The sequence below is a fragment of the Scyliorhinus torazame genome, chromosome 10 (genome assembly GCF_047496885.1).
Source record: "Scyliorhinus torazame isolate Kashiwa2021f chromosome 10, sScyTor2.1, whole genome shotgun sequence".
NCBI classification, from domain to species: Eukaryota; Metazoa; Chordata; class Chondrichthyes; order Carcharhiniformes; family Scyliorhinidae; genus Scyliorhinus; species Scyliorhinus torazame.
Genome location: NC_092716.1, coordinates 3,266,065 through 3,280,909, shown reverse-complemented (window position 1 = coordinate 3,280,909; position 14,845 = coordinate 3,266,065). Strand labels below are relative to the sequence as shown.

Sequence of the window (14,845 nt, the reverse complement as noted above, 5' to 3'; positions counted from 1 at the left end):
AGAGGCGGGTCTGTGGGTGGATGCTTTGAGCAGAGTTAACACATCCTCATCATGTGCCAGGCTCAGCCTGATATAATTCAAGGTGGTTCACCGGGCACACACGACAGTGGCCCGGATGCGCAGGTTTTTTGGGGTAGAGGACAGGTGTGCGTGGTGTGCGGGGGGGCCAGCAAATCATGTCCATGTGTTTTGGGCATGCCCGAAGCTTAGGGGATTCTGGCAGGATTTTGCAGATGTCATGTCCATGGTACTAAAAACACAGGTGGTGCTGAAATCAGAGGTGGCGATTTTTGAAGTGTCGGAAGATCCAGGAGTCCAGGGGGCGAGAGAGGCTGGCGTCTTGGCCTTTGCCTCCCTGGAAGCCCGGAGACGGATATTGTTAGCGTGGAGGGACTTGAAGCCCCCGAAGTCAAGAGACCTCGGTTAGCGACATGGCTGGGTTTCTCAGACTGGAGAAAATCAAGTTCACCCTGAGAGGGTCAATGCTAGGGTTCATCCAGAGGTGACAGCTGTTTGTCGACTTCTTCGGGGAAAATTAACTGTCAGCAGAGGCAAGGGGGCCCGGGGGGGGGGGGGGGGGGGGGGGGGGGGGGGGGGGGGGGGGGGGGGGGGGGGGGGGGGGGAGGCTATTTCCTGTTAAGGGTAGGAGGGATTTGTTAGGGATGGAAATGCTGTATGTACTACATTTATATTTGAATTCACTTTCTTTTCTGTTGTTGTTATTGTTATTATTATAAAATTACAAATACCTTAATAAAATGTTTTTTTTTTTTAAAGTAATACATAATATAATCCAGCAGTCAGCATGGCTTCATGAAGGGGAAATCATGCCTGACAAATTTATTAGAATTCTTTGAGGTGGTAACGAGCAGGGTAGATAAAGGGGAACCAATAAATGTAACATACTTGGACTTCCAAAAATCATTTCATAAGGTACCACACAATAGGATAATTTTTTTTTTTTTTTTAATATATTTTATTAAAGTTTTCAAACACAATTTTTTCCCTTACAAATCAAAAAAAAGGTAACATGATAACTGCAATATAAAATTGTTTAACTAACATGGTAAACTAACCAAATAACATGAAGTAATACTCCCCCCCGCCCCCTCTCCCCCTCCAAAAACCCAAACAATTTACCCCCCCCCCTGGGTTGCTGCTGCTGGCGATCTATCTTCCCTCTAACGTTCCGCTAGGTAGTCGAGAACGGTTGCCATCGTCTGGTGAACCCTTGAGCCGATCCTCTCAGCGCAAACTTGATCCGCTCCAGTTTTAAGAACCCCGCCATATCGTTTATCCAGGCCTCCAGTCCGGGGGGTTTCGCTACCTTCCACATGAGTAAAATCCTACGCCGGGCTACTAGGGACGCAAAGGCCACGACATCGGCCTCTTTCGCCTCCTGCACTCCCGGCTCATCCGCTACTCCAAATATAGCTAACCCCCAGCCTGGCTTGACCCGGACCTTCACCGCCTTCGAGATCACTCCCGTCACTCCCCTCCAGCGCCGGACACGACCAAAACATATGTGTGTGGTTCGCCGGGCTTCCCCCGCACCTCCCACACTTGTCCTCCACTCCGAAGAACCCGCTCAACCTTGCTCCCATTATGTGTGCTCTATGCAACACCTTAAATTGGATCAGGCTAAGCCTGGCACACGAGGAAGAGGAATTTACCCTACTTAGGGTATCAGCCCACAAATCCTCCTCAATCTCCTCCCCGAGCTCTTCTTCCCATTTTCCCTTCAGTTCGCCCACCAGCTCCTCCCCCTCTTCTCTCATCTCCCGGTATATCTCGGACACTTTGCCCTCCCGACCCACACCCCCGAAAGTACCCTGTCCTGGATCCCTTGTGTCGGGAGCAGCGGAAATTCCCTCACCAGTTGTTTTGTGAACGCTCTCACCTGCATATATCTAAAGGAATTTCCCCGGGGCAGCTCATACTTTTCGTCAAGCGCTCCCAAGCTCGCAAACGTCCCATCTATAAATAAGTCTCCCACTCTCCTGATTCCTGCCCGGTGCCAGCTCTGGAATCCTCCGTCTAGCCTCCCTGGGGCAAACCTATGGTTGTTCCTGATCGGGGACCACACCTGATCGGGGACCACACCGATCCCAGCACACCCCTCTGTCGCCTCCATTGCCCCCAGATACTTAATGTTGCCGCCACCACTGGGTTTGTGGTAAAAATTTTTGGGGAGAGCGGTAGTGGCGCCGTCACCAGCGCTTTTAAACTCGTCCCTTTGCAGGACTTCATCTCCAACCTTTTCCACTCCGCTCCCTCTCCCTCTATCATCCATTTACGAATCATCGCCACGTTGGCGGCCCAGTAGTAGTCGCCCAAATTCGGCAACGCCAGTCCCCCTCTGTCTCTAATAAGTTGTAGGAACCCCCTCCTTACCCTCGGGGCCTTCCCTGCCCACACGAAGCTCGTGATGCTCCTATCTATTTTTTTAAAGAAGGCCTTAGTGATCAGTATAGGGAGACATTGGAACACAAATAGGAACCTCGGGAGGACCATCATCTTAATTGCCTGCACTCTGCCCGCCAGTGACAGCGGCTGCATGTCCCACCTTTTGAAATCCTCTTCCATTTGTTCCACCAGCCGTGTCAGATTGAGCCTGTGTAAGGTTCCCCAGCTCCTGGCTATCTGAATCCCCAGGTATCGGAAGTTTCTTTCCACTCTCCTTAGAGGTAGGCCATCTATCCCTCTACTCTGGTCCCCAGGGTGTATCACAAAAAGCTCACTCTTTCCCATGTTAAGCCTATATCCCGAGAAATCTCCAAACTCCCTCAATATCTGCATGACCTCTGTCATCCCCCCCACTGGATCCGTCACATACAGCAGTAGGTCATCCGCGTAGAGTGACACTCGGTGTTCCTATCCCCCTCTAATCACCCCTCTCCATTTTCTGGAGTCTCTAAGCGCTATGGCCAGTGGTTCAATTGCCAACGCGAACAGTAATGGGGACAACGGGCATCCCCGTCTTGTTCCCCTGTGTAGTCGAAAATACTCCGACCTTTGCCGACCTATGACCACACTTGCCGTTGGGGCCCCATAGAGGAGTTTAACCCAGCTGACAAACCCGTCCCCGAACCCAAACCTCCTCAGCACCTCCCATAGATACTCCCACTCCACCCTATCAAATGCCTTCTCTGCATCCATTGCCGCCACTATCTCTGCCTCCCCCTCTGCTGGGGGCATCATTATCACCCCTAATAGCCGTCGCACGTTGACATTTAGTTGTCTCCCCTTTACGAACCCTGTCTGGTCTTCGTGCGCCACCCCCGGGACACAATCCTCTATCCTCGTTGCCAGCACCTTTGCTAGCAACTTGGCGTCCACATTTAGCAGTGAGATAGGCCTATAGGACCCGCACTGCAGCGGATCTTTATCCCGCTTCAAGATTAGCGATATCGTCGCCTCCAACATTGTCGGGGGTAGGGTCCCCCCTTCTCTGGCCTCGTTAAAGGTCCTTACCAGCAGCGGGGCCAACAAGTCCACATATTTTCTATAGAATTCCACCGGGAACCCATCTGGTCCCGGGGCCTTCCCTGCCTGCATGTTCCCCAGCCCCTTGGTAACCTCGTCCACCCCAATCGGCGACCCCAGGCCTTCCACCTCCTGCTCCTCCACCCTCGGGAACCTTAATTGGTCCAAAAACTGCCGCATCTCCTCTTTTCCCTCCGGGGGGTTGGGACCTATATAGTCTCTCGTAAAAGGTCTTAAACACCTCATTTATCATCCCTGCTCTCCGCACCGTAGCTCCCATTTCATCCCTCATTTCCCCTATCTCCCTCGCCGCTGTCCTCTTTCGCAACTGATGAGCCAACAGGCGACTTGCCTTTCCCCCATATTCATATCTCATCCCCTGTGCCTTCCTCCACTGTGCCTCCGCCCTCCCTGTGGTCAACAGGTCGAACTCCGCCTGGAGTCGTCGCCTCTCCCTGTATAGTCCTTCATCCGGGGCCTCCGCATATACTTTATCTACCCTCAAAATCTCCCCCAGTAGTCTTTCCCTTTCCTTGGCCTCTATTTTCCCCTTGTGGGCCCTGATGGAGATCAACTCTCCTCTGACCACCTCCTTTAGTGCTTCCCATACTACTCCCACTCGGACCTCCCCGTCGTCATTGGCCTCCAGGTACCTTTCGATACATCCCCGCACCCTTCCGCAGACTCCCTCATCCGCCAGTAATCCCACATCTAGTCGCCAGAGTGAACGCTGCTCCCTCTCCTCTCCTAGTTCCAGGTCCACCCAGTGTGGGGCATGGTCTGAAACAGCTATGGCTGAGTACTCAGTTCCTTCCACCCTCGAGATCAGTGACCTTCCCAAAACAAAGAAATCTATCCGGGAGTACACCTTGTGAACATGGGAGAAGAAGGAGAACTCTTTGGCCATCGGCCTAACAAATCTCCACGGATCCACTCCCCCCATTTGGTCCATAAACCCCCTAAGCACCTTGGCCGCTGCCGGCCTTCTTCCGGTCCTAGATCTAGATCTATCTAACCCTGGGTCCAACACGGTGTTGAAGTCCCCCCCCCCCCCATTATCAGGTTTCCTACCTCCAGGTCCGGGATACGTCCCAGCATCCGCTTCATAAATCCCGCACCGTCCTAATTCGGGGCATATACATTAACCAACACAACCTCCATTCCCTGCAGTCTGCCACTCACCATCACATATCTGCCTCCGCTGTCTGCTACAATGTTCCTAGCTTCGAATGACACCCGTTTCCCCACCAGTATGGCCACCCCTCTGTTCTTTGCATCCAGCCCTGAGTGGAACACCTGTCCCACCCATCCTTTCCTTAACCTAACTTGGTCCGCCACCTTCAGGTGCGCCTCCTGAAGCACGGCCACGTCTGCCCTCAGTCCTTTCAAGTGCGCAAACACTCGGGCCCTTTTAATCGGCCCATTTAGGCCTCTCACGTTCCACATGATCAGCCGAACTGGGGGGCTGCCTGCCCCCCTCCCCTGTCGACTAGCCATCACCCTCTCTAGGCCAGTCCCACGTCCCGGTTCCGCGCACCCACCCGTTCCCCAGGCGGTGCATTCCCGCCCCGACCACCTTTTCTTTTACCAGTTCCTCTTCGATCCCCCCCCCCCGCTAGATCCCCATCTAGCATGATTACTCCCCCCACATTGCTTCCGAAAGTCAGCTGACTTCAACCACAATAGGATAATTAATATGATGAAAACCCATTGCTTTGGGGGTAATATATCAGCATGGATAGAGGATTGCTTTGGGGGTAATATATCAGCATGGATAGAGGATTGCTTTGGGGGTAATATATCAGCATGGATAGAGGATTGCTTTGGGGGTAATATATCAGCATGGATAGAGGATTGGCTAACTGAGAGAGGACAGAGTTGTGATAAGAGGGGCAATTTCAGGATGGCGACCTGTAACTAGTGGAGTGCCACAGGGATCAGTCCTGGGGCCACAATTATTCACAATATATATTAATCATCGAATCCTTGCAGTGTAGAAGGAGGCCATTCGATCCTATGAAAGAGTACCCTACATAGGCCCACACCTCCACCCTATCCCTGTAACCCAACCTAATCTTTTGGTTAGGTTTAGCGTCGCAATTTAGCAGGGCCAATCCACCTAACCTGCACATCTTTTGACTGTGGGAGCAAACCGGAGCACCCGGAAGAAACCCACGGAGACACGGGAGAAAGTGCAGACTCCGCACAGTCACCCAAAGCCAGAATTGAACCAGGGTCCCTGGCGCTATGAGGCATTGTGCCATTGTGCCACATGTGTGTGCAGGCCCCCTCGTGCAGCACCTATCCCCCACTACCTCAAAAAATTACTCATCCTAGCCCTAGTGAGGTGCGCTTGAAACACCACCTTTAGCTGGATCTGGCTCAGTCTCATACACAACGACGTGGTGTTCACCCTCCGCAGCGCATCACTCCATACCTCCTCTTCCTCCAGTATTGGCCCCAACTCCTCCACCCATTTAGCCTTCACCCTTCCACCAAACTCAACTCTTCCCCTGCGATCCGTTCACAAATGCCGGACGTGCTGCCCTCCTACGGTCCCGAACAGGAGAGGACCTTCGCCAATTGGGGTGGTGACGCCAGCGGGAAATCTGAAAACTCGGAACAAAGCTCCGCATCTGGAGGTCCCTCAACATGTCCGAACCTAACAGCCCAAAGTCCTCCTGCAGCTGCTCCAGGCCGGCAAACCACTCCTCCAGGAATAAATCACCCACTCTCTCCAGTCCTGTCTCTCTCCATGCACCAAATGTGGTATCTAACCTTGCCGTCCCAAACCAAACAGGTGGTTAGCAAAAATGGGAAGCAACCTTGAAGCTGCCCCCAACTCAAAACGCTGGTGGGGCTGCCAGGGAAGGAAAAACTACAAGAAGTATAATGGTTAATGGGGACCAAAACAGGTCAGCATGGGAGGTAGAGGTTAATAGGATGAACAGGCAGGGCCAGTCTAACCACTACGGAGGGGAAAGGAAACCTAAAAAAATCAAAATGTAAGGTGACTGGGAGTGAAAGTTGGGGATAAGGCTGAATGTTATCAGAGATTAATAAAGGAGGTCAGAATGTGTGAAAAGCAATAAAATCCTGCAAGGCAAAGACAAATCTGTCGGATGTATTTAAAAACCTTGCACCTAAATGCACACGGTATCCAGAATAAGGTCAATGAGCTGACAGCACAAATAGAGACAAGTGAAATGAAAATCGCTTATTGTCATGAGTAGGCTTCAATGAAGTTACTGTGAAAAGCCCCTAGTCACCACATTCCGGCACCTGTTCGGGGAGGCTGGTACAGGAATTGAACCGTGCTGCTGGCCTGCCTTGGTCTGCTTTCAAAGCCAGCGATTTAGCCCAGTGTGCTAAACCAGCCCCTGGGTATGATTTGGTGGGGATTACTGAAACATGGGTGCAGGAGGACTGGGACTGGGAGTTGAATGTCCAAGGGTACTCGGTATTCCAAAAGGATAGACCGAATGGAACAGGAGGGGGAGTTGCTCTATTGGTTAAAGATGACATCAAGGCTGTATTAAGAAATTATATTGGCACCAAGGGCCGAATGTTTAAAAAACAAGAGGAAAAAAATCCTTGGTAGGAGTAATTTACAGGCTCCCGAGCAATATTTCCAAAGTGGGGCATGGTATAAACCAAGAAATAAACACTAAAATTGGCCCTTAATTGTAAAAAAAAAAACATTTTTTTAAATAAAAAATAAAATTAAAATAAAGTTATTGCAGTCACACCCTCCTGTCCCTGACCATTACTGTTCTGCCTAACCTGGGAGTGACTGCCTCCTGGGACAAAGTGTCCGGGTAACTCTCCTCCACCCTGATGCCCCACAATGTCCACAACCCAGACCCCAGCTCAGTAACTCTGAGCCCAAGTTGTCTAAGTTGCAGACAGTTTCTGCAGACATGGTTGTCCAGGATTGCAGTGCATTCCACCAATTTCCACACCCTGCAGGCAGGGCATACAATCAGCCCTGCCATTTCTGACCAATCTGATTTATTTGAGTAGCCAACTAGTTAATAATTTGCACAGCTAAAGTACCAGAAAGTTGCCCCTCCTATGTTGGAGACGAAGGAATAAAACTCACCAGTAGAGGCAATTGGAGACTGGGAAAGAAACACCTCTTCTCTTCAACCACACTCAGTCTATGACTCGTCCAGGCGTAATCTCCTTTCCATTCATCCCCTTATCCCACACAGTTTGAAAAGCCAGTTTGCTGATGTACAGCCTCTGATGAACAGCCTCTGATGAATCACTATCTAGTTTAGCTTCCTGCTACAATAATTGATACCTATTGAACCAACTACTTTGAGCTGAATGACAAGTAACTGCCCCTGCCAGGCAGCACCCTGCCTAATAGACTTTTTAACTCACTTGAAAGTTCTATGTCAGGGCCTGACTCTTAATCTAAATTTACCACCAAAACTTTCCACCTGAAACAAATTCCCAAATATTCACTAATGTAAAAGCAAAATATTGCAGGTGCTGGAAATCTGAAATAAAAACAGACAATGCTGGATAAACTGAGCCGGTGAGGCTGCAGCTGAATAGAGAAACAGAGTTAACGTTCTTCGGAACCAACGACACTCTGCCTACATACCACTCCGGCGTAATCTCCTTTCCATGCATCCTCTTACTCCATTGGTTTAGTAATGAGTGTATGCTGATGAAATGTGCACGCTCCAGGACCTCGAAGTTGGTGACCTTTTCATGCCACGGATAGATAGGCCCGCAACAGCAAAGGTGGAAACTGTTCAGATTTTGTTCCTGCCTGACATATGTTGCCCAGGTCTCGGCCCTGCAGAGGAGTGCACTGAGGGCACGGTCCTGGCAGACTCAGAATTTGGTGTTATAAGTCAGCTTGCTGTTCCACACTCGCTGACCCACCTTGATAGAACTGCCATAGCTTTTATTTTATTTTTAAAAAATATTTTATTGAAAATTTTTGGCCAACCATCACAGTACATTGTGTATCCTTTACACAGTAATATAACAATATAAATAACAATGGCCAGTTTTATAAACAAGAAATAAATAATATATAAACAAAAACAAAACTAAATGGCAACTGCCTTGTCCCAGATAAATATTCTCCAAAAATATGTTTTAACAGTCCAATATACAATTATCTATAACAACAATCTATACATATTATACTTATATATTAACATCCCTGAGAATCCCTCTGGTGCCCCCCCCCCCCCCCCACCGCCCCGGGCTGCTGCTGCTGTCTTCTTCTTTTCCATTCCCTCTATCTTTCTGTGAGGTATTCGACGAACGGTTGCCACCGCCTGGTGAACCCTTGAGCCGATCCCCTTAGGACGAATTTAATCCGTTCCAGCTTTATAAACCCTGCCATGTCATTTATCCAGGTCTCCACACCCGGGGGCTTGGCGTCCTTCCACATCAACAGTATCCTGCGCCGGGCTACTAGGGACGCCAAAACATCAGCCTCTCTCGCCTCCTGCACTCCCGGCTCTTCTGCAACCCCAAATATAGCCAACCCCCAGCTTGGTTCGACCTGGACCCCCACTACCTTCGAAAGCACCTTTGCCACCCCCACCCAAAACCCCTGTAGTGCCGGACATGACCAGAACATGTGGGTGTGATTCGCTGGGCTTTTCGAGCACACCTATCCTCTACTCCAAAAAAATTTGCTAAGCCGTGTTCCAGTCATATGCGCCCTGTGTAACACCTTAAATTGTATCAGGCTTAGTCTGGCACACGAGGACGATGAGTTTACCCTACTTAGGGCATCAGCCCACAGCCCCTCCTCAATCTCCTCCCCCAGCTCTTCTTCCCATTTCCCTTTCAGCTCGTCTACCATAATCTCCCCCTCGTCCCTCATCTCCCTATACATGTCTGACACCTTACCGTCCCCCAACCATGTCTTTGAGATCACTCTGTCCTGCACCTCCTGCGTCGGGAGCTGCGGGAATTCCCTCACCTGTTGCCTCGTAAAAGCCCTCAGTTGCATATACCGGAATGCATTCCCTTGGGGCAACCCATATTTTTCGGTCAGCGCTCCCAGACTCGCAAACGTCCCATCTACAAACAGATCTCTCAATTGTGTTACTCCTGCTCTTTGCCATGTTCCAAATCCCCCATCCATTCTCCCCGGAGCAAACCTATGATTATTTCTTATCGGGGACCACACCGAGGCTCCCGTCTTTCCCCTATGCCGTCTCCATTGCCCCCAAATTTTCAGAGTAGCCACCACCACCGGGCTTGTGGTGTATTTCTTCGGTGAGAACGGCAACGGTGCCGTCACCATGGCTTGTAGGCAAGTCCCCCTACAGGACGCCTTCTCCAATCTCTTCCACGCCGCTCCCTCCTCTTCTCCCATCCACTTACATACCATTGAGATGTTGGCGGCCCAGTAGTACTCACTCAGGCTCGGTAGCGCCAGCCCCCCCCTATCCCTACTACGCTGCAAAAATCCCTTCCTCACTCTCGGGGTCTTCCTGGCCCACTCAAAACTCATGATACTCTTCTCAATCCTTTTGAAAAAAGCCTTCGTGATCACCACCGGGAGGCACTGAAACACAAAGAGGAATCTCGGGAGGACCACCATTTTAACCGCCTGCACCCTCCCTGCCAGTGACAGGGATACCATGTCCCATCTCTTGAAGTCCTCCTCCATCTGTTCCACCAACCGCGTTAAATTTAACCTATGCAATGTGCCCCAATTCTTGGCTATCTGGATCCCCAAGTAGCGAAAGTCCCTTGTTACCTTCCTCAGCGGTAAGTCCTCTATTTCTCTGCTCTGCTCCCCTGGATGCACCACAAACAACTCACTTTTCCCCATGTTCAGTTTTATCCTGAAAATTCTCCAAACTCCCCAAGTATCCGCATTATCTCTGGCATCCCCTCCGCCGGGTCCGCCACATACACCAATAAATCGTCCGCGTAAAGAGATACCCGGTGTTCCTCTCCTCCCCTGAGTACTCCCCTCCACTTCCTGGAACCCCTCAATGCTATTTCCAGGGGCTCAATCGCCAGTGCAAACAATAATGGGGACAGAGGACATCCCTGCCTCGTCCCTCTATGGAGCCGAAAATACGCAGACCATTCGTGACCACGCTCGCCATCGGGGCCCTATACAGCAGCTGTACCCATCTAATATACTCATCTCCAAAGCCAAATCTCCTCAACACCTCCCACAGATAATCCCACTCCACTCTATCAAATGCTTTCTCGGCATCCATCGCCACCACTATCTCCGCTTCCCCCTCTGGTGGGGGCATCATCATTACCCCTAGCAGCCTCCGTATATTCGTATTCAGCTGTCTCCCCTTCACAAACCCAGTTTGGTCCTCATGGACTACCCCCGGGACACAATCCTCTATCCTCATTGCTATTACCTTGGCCAGAATCTTAGCGTCTACATTTAGGAGGGAAATAGGTCTATAGGACCCGCATTGCAGCGGGTCTTTTTCCTTCTTTAGGAGAAGCGATATCGTTGCCTCCGACATAGTCGGGGGCAGCTGTCTCCTTTCCTTCGCCTCATTAAAGGTTCTCATCAGTATCGGGGCAAGCAAGTCCACATATTTCCTATAAAATTCGACTGGAAATCCATCCGGTCCCGGAGCCTTCCCCGCCTGCATACTCCTAATTCCTTTCACTACTTCCTCTATCTCGATCTGTGCTCCCAGTCCCACCCTCTCCTGCTCCTCCACCTTAGGAAATTCCAGCCGGTCCAGGAAGCACATCATTCTCTCCTTCCCATCCGGGGGCCGAGCTTCGTATAATCTTTTATAGAATGCCTTGAACACTCCATTCACTCTCTCCGCTCCCCGCTCTATCTCTCCTTCCTCATCCCTCACTCCCCCTATTTCCCTCGCTGCTCCCCTTTTCCTCAATTGATGGGCCAGCAACCTGCTCGCCTTCTCCCCATACTCATACTGTACACCCTGTGCCTTCCTCCACTGTGCTTCTGCAGTACCCGTTGTCAGCAAGTCAAATTCTACGTGTAACCTTTGCCTTTCCCTGTACAGTCCCTCCTCCGGTGCCTCCGCATATTGCCTGTCCACCCTCAGAAGTTCTTGCAGCAACCGCTCCCGTTCCCTACTATCCTGCTTTCCTTTATGTGCCCTTATTGATATCAGCTCCCCTCTAACCACTGCCTTCAGCGCCTCCCAGACCACTCCCACCTGGACCTCCCCGTTATCATTGAGTTCCAAGTATTTTTCAATGCACCCCCTCACCCTTAGACACACCCCTTCATCTGCCATTAGTCCCATGTCCATTCTCCAGGGTGGACGCCCTTCTGTTTCCTCCCCTATCTCCAAGTCTACCCAATGTGGAGCGTGATCCGAAATGGCTATAGCCGTATACTCCGTCCCCCTCACCTTCGGGATCAACGCCCTTCCCAAAACAAAAAAGTCTATTCGCGAATAAACTTTGTGGACATAGGAGAAAAACGAAAACTCCTTACTCCTAGGTCTGCTAAATCTCCACGGGTCTACTCCTCCCATCTGCTCCATAAAATCTTTAAGCACCTTGGCTGCAGCCGGCCTCCTTCCAGTCCTGGATCTCGACCTGTCCAGCCCTGGCTCCAGCACCGTATTAAAATCTCTCCCCATTACCAACTTTCCCACCTCTAGGTCCGGGATGCGTCCTAGCATGCGCCTCATAAAATTGGCATCATCCCAGTTTGGGGCATATACGTTTACCAAGACCACCGCCTCCCCCTGTAGTTTGCCACTCACCATCACGTATCTGCCCCCGCTATCCGCCACTATGGTCTTTGCTTCAAACATAACCCGCTTCCCCACTAGTATAGCCACCCTCCTGTTTTTCGCATCTAGCCCCGAATGAAACACCTGCCCCACCCATCCTTTGCGTAGTCTAACCTGGTCTATAAGTTTCAAGTGCGTCTCTTGTAACATAGCCACGTCTGCCTTAAGTTTCTTAAGGTGTGCGAGTACCCGTGCCCTCTTTATCGGCCCGTTCAGCCCTCTCACATTCCACGTGATCAACCGGGTTGGGGGGCTTTTTACCCCCCCCCCCCTTGTCGATTAGCCATCCCCTTTTTCCAGATCCTCACCCGGTTCCCACGCAGCTGTGTCCCCCCCAGGCGGTGCCCTCCCGCCCACCCCACCCCATTCCGGCTCCCCCCTCTCCCCAGCAGCAGCAACCCAGTAACTCCCCCCTCCCACCCCCCCCGCTAGATCCCCCACTAGCGTAGTTACACCCCCCATGTTGCTCCCAGAAGTCAGCAAACTCTGGCCGACCTCGGCTTCCCCCTTTGACCTCGGCTCGCACCGTGCGACGCCCCCTCCTTCCTGCTTCCCTATTCCCGCCATGATTATCATAGCGCGGGAACAAAGCCCGCGCTTCCCTTTTGGCCCCGCCCCCATGGCCAACGCCCCATCTCCTCCACCTACCTTCCTCCCTCCACCACCACCTGTGGAAGAGAGAAAAGTTACCGCATCGCAGGATTAATAACATAAAACTCATCCTTCCCCCCCTTTTTCCCCCCTCTTCGCCCACCATACTCGCCCCACCACTTTGTTCAAACGTTCTTTTTTAATAACCCGCTTATTCCAGTTTTTCTTCCACAATAAAAGTCCACGCCTCATCCGCCGTCTCAAAGTAGTGGTGCCTCCCTTGATATGTGACCCACAGTCTTGCCGGTTGCAGCATTCCAAATTTTATCTTCTTTTTGTGAAGCACCGCCTTGGCCCGATTAAAGCTCGCCCTCCTTCTCGCCACCTCCGCACTCCAGTCTTGATATACGCGGATCACCGCGTTCTCCCATTTACTGCTCCGAGTTTTCTTTGCCCATCTAAGGACCATCTCTTTGTCCTTAAAACGGAGGAATCTCACCACTATGGCTCTGGGAATTTCTCCTGCTCTCGGTCCTCGCGCCATCACTCGGTATGCTCCCTCCACCTCCAACGGACCCGCCGGGGCCTCCGCTCCCATTAACGAGTGCAGCATCGTGCTCACATATGCCCCGACGTCTGCTCCTTCTGCACCTTCAGGAAGACCAAGAATCCTTAAATTATTCCTCCTCGCGTTATTCTCCAGCACCTCCAGTCTTTCCACACATCGTTTATGTTGTGCCTCGTGCATCTCCGTCTTCACCACCAGGCCCTGTATATCGTCCTCGTTCTCGGCAGCCTTTGCCTTCACGACCCGAAGCTCCCGCTCCTGGGTCTTTTGCTCCTCCTTTAGCCCTTCGGTCGCCTGTAATATCGGGGCCAACAGCTCCTTCTTCATCTCCTTTTTAAGTTCTTCCACGCAACATTTCAAAAACTCTTGTTGTTCAGGGCCCCATGTTAAACTGCCACCTTCTGACGCCATCTTGGTTCTTGCTTGCCTTCCTTGCCGCTGCTCCAAAGGATCCACTGCAATCTGGCCACTTCCCTCTCCTTTTTCCATCCGTTTCCAGGGGGGATTCCCTTCTGGTTTACCGCACAGTGCTTCTAGCCGTTAAAATTGCCGTTGGGGCTCTTATGAAGAGCCCAAAAGTCCGTTCCACCGGGAGCTGCCGAAACGTGCGACTTAGCTGGTCATCGCCGCACCCGGAAGTTCTGCCATAGCTTTTATGATGCATGCATCCATTTCCAATATTCAAGTTACTTATATATCAAAAAGTGGTTCCCTTAGGAAGCAAAACCGACTAGTCTATGAAAAATAATCATTTATCACAACCCACTGTTTCCTGCTTTAAGCCATATTTTAATCAAATTTGACACTATTTTATTAACTTGCCACTTATGTAGTATGTTGCCAAACAATTCTTTAAAAATAGACAATGCCCATTGCATTCACTTCGACCTTCTTTGTTCATCAAAACGTTCAACTAGATTAATGAAGGACAATTTGTCTTTTGTAAATCCTCTTTTTCCCGGAAATAAAAGCAAAATACTGCAGAAGCTGGAAATCTGGAGAGTCACAGAGACTTGAAATATTAATGATGGTTCTCTCTCCACAGGTCTTCCCAGGCCAAGGCATTTACAGTATTTTCTGTTTCCCCTGAATATTGTTTCTAAAACCATACCCACCGTGAATACTGCACACAATACTCGGCAGTGTTGATGAACACTGCACTGAAGGGCAACCAGGGATGGGCAATAAATGCTGCCCTAACCGGCGACGTCCGCATCCCAGCAATGAATTTTTAAAAAACAAAGCACATTCCATCAGTTAGTCGCTGCATGGAGGTCATGAGCAGCAAAAAGTAGCTTCCTTAGAGCTGCACTCTGACCAACCACAGCATGGCCCGCGATAGGTCCTCACTCCGTGCCAGACTAGGAGGTGCATCCACCAAGTAAGTGGAGAGAACACAATGCCCTGATCACAAACCCGTGTACAGTACAGGAAAACATGTCAC

The 14,845-nt window shown here is 50.8% G+C and overlaps 1 protein-coding gene across 1 annotated transcript in view; it reads right to left on the bottom strand.

The window, feature by feature from the left end:
• Positions 1-14,845, bottom strand: part of lrp3 (low density lipoprotein receptor-related protein 3) — a 49,285-nt gene that overhangs the window by 17,335 nt on the left and 17,105 nt on the right. The window lies entirely within an intron of this gene.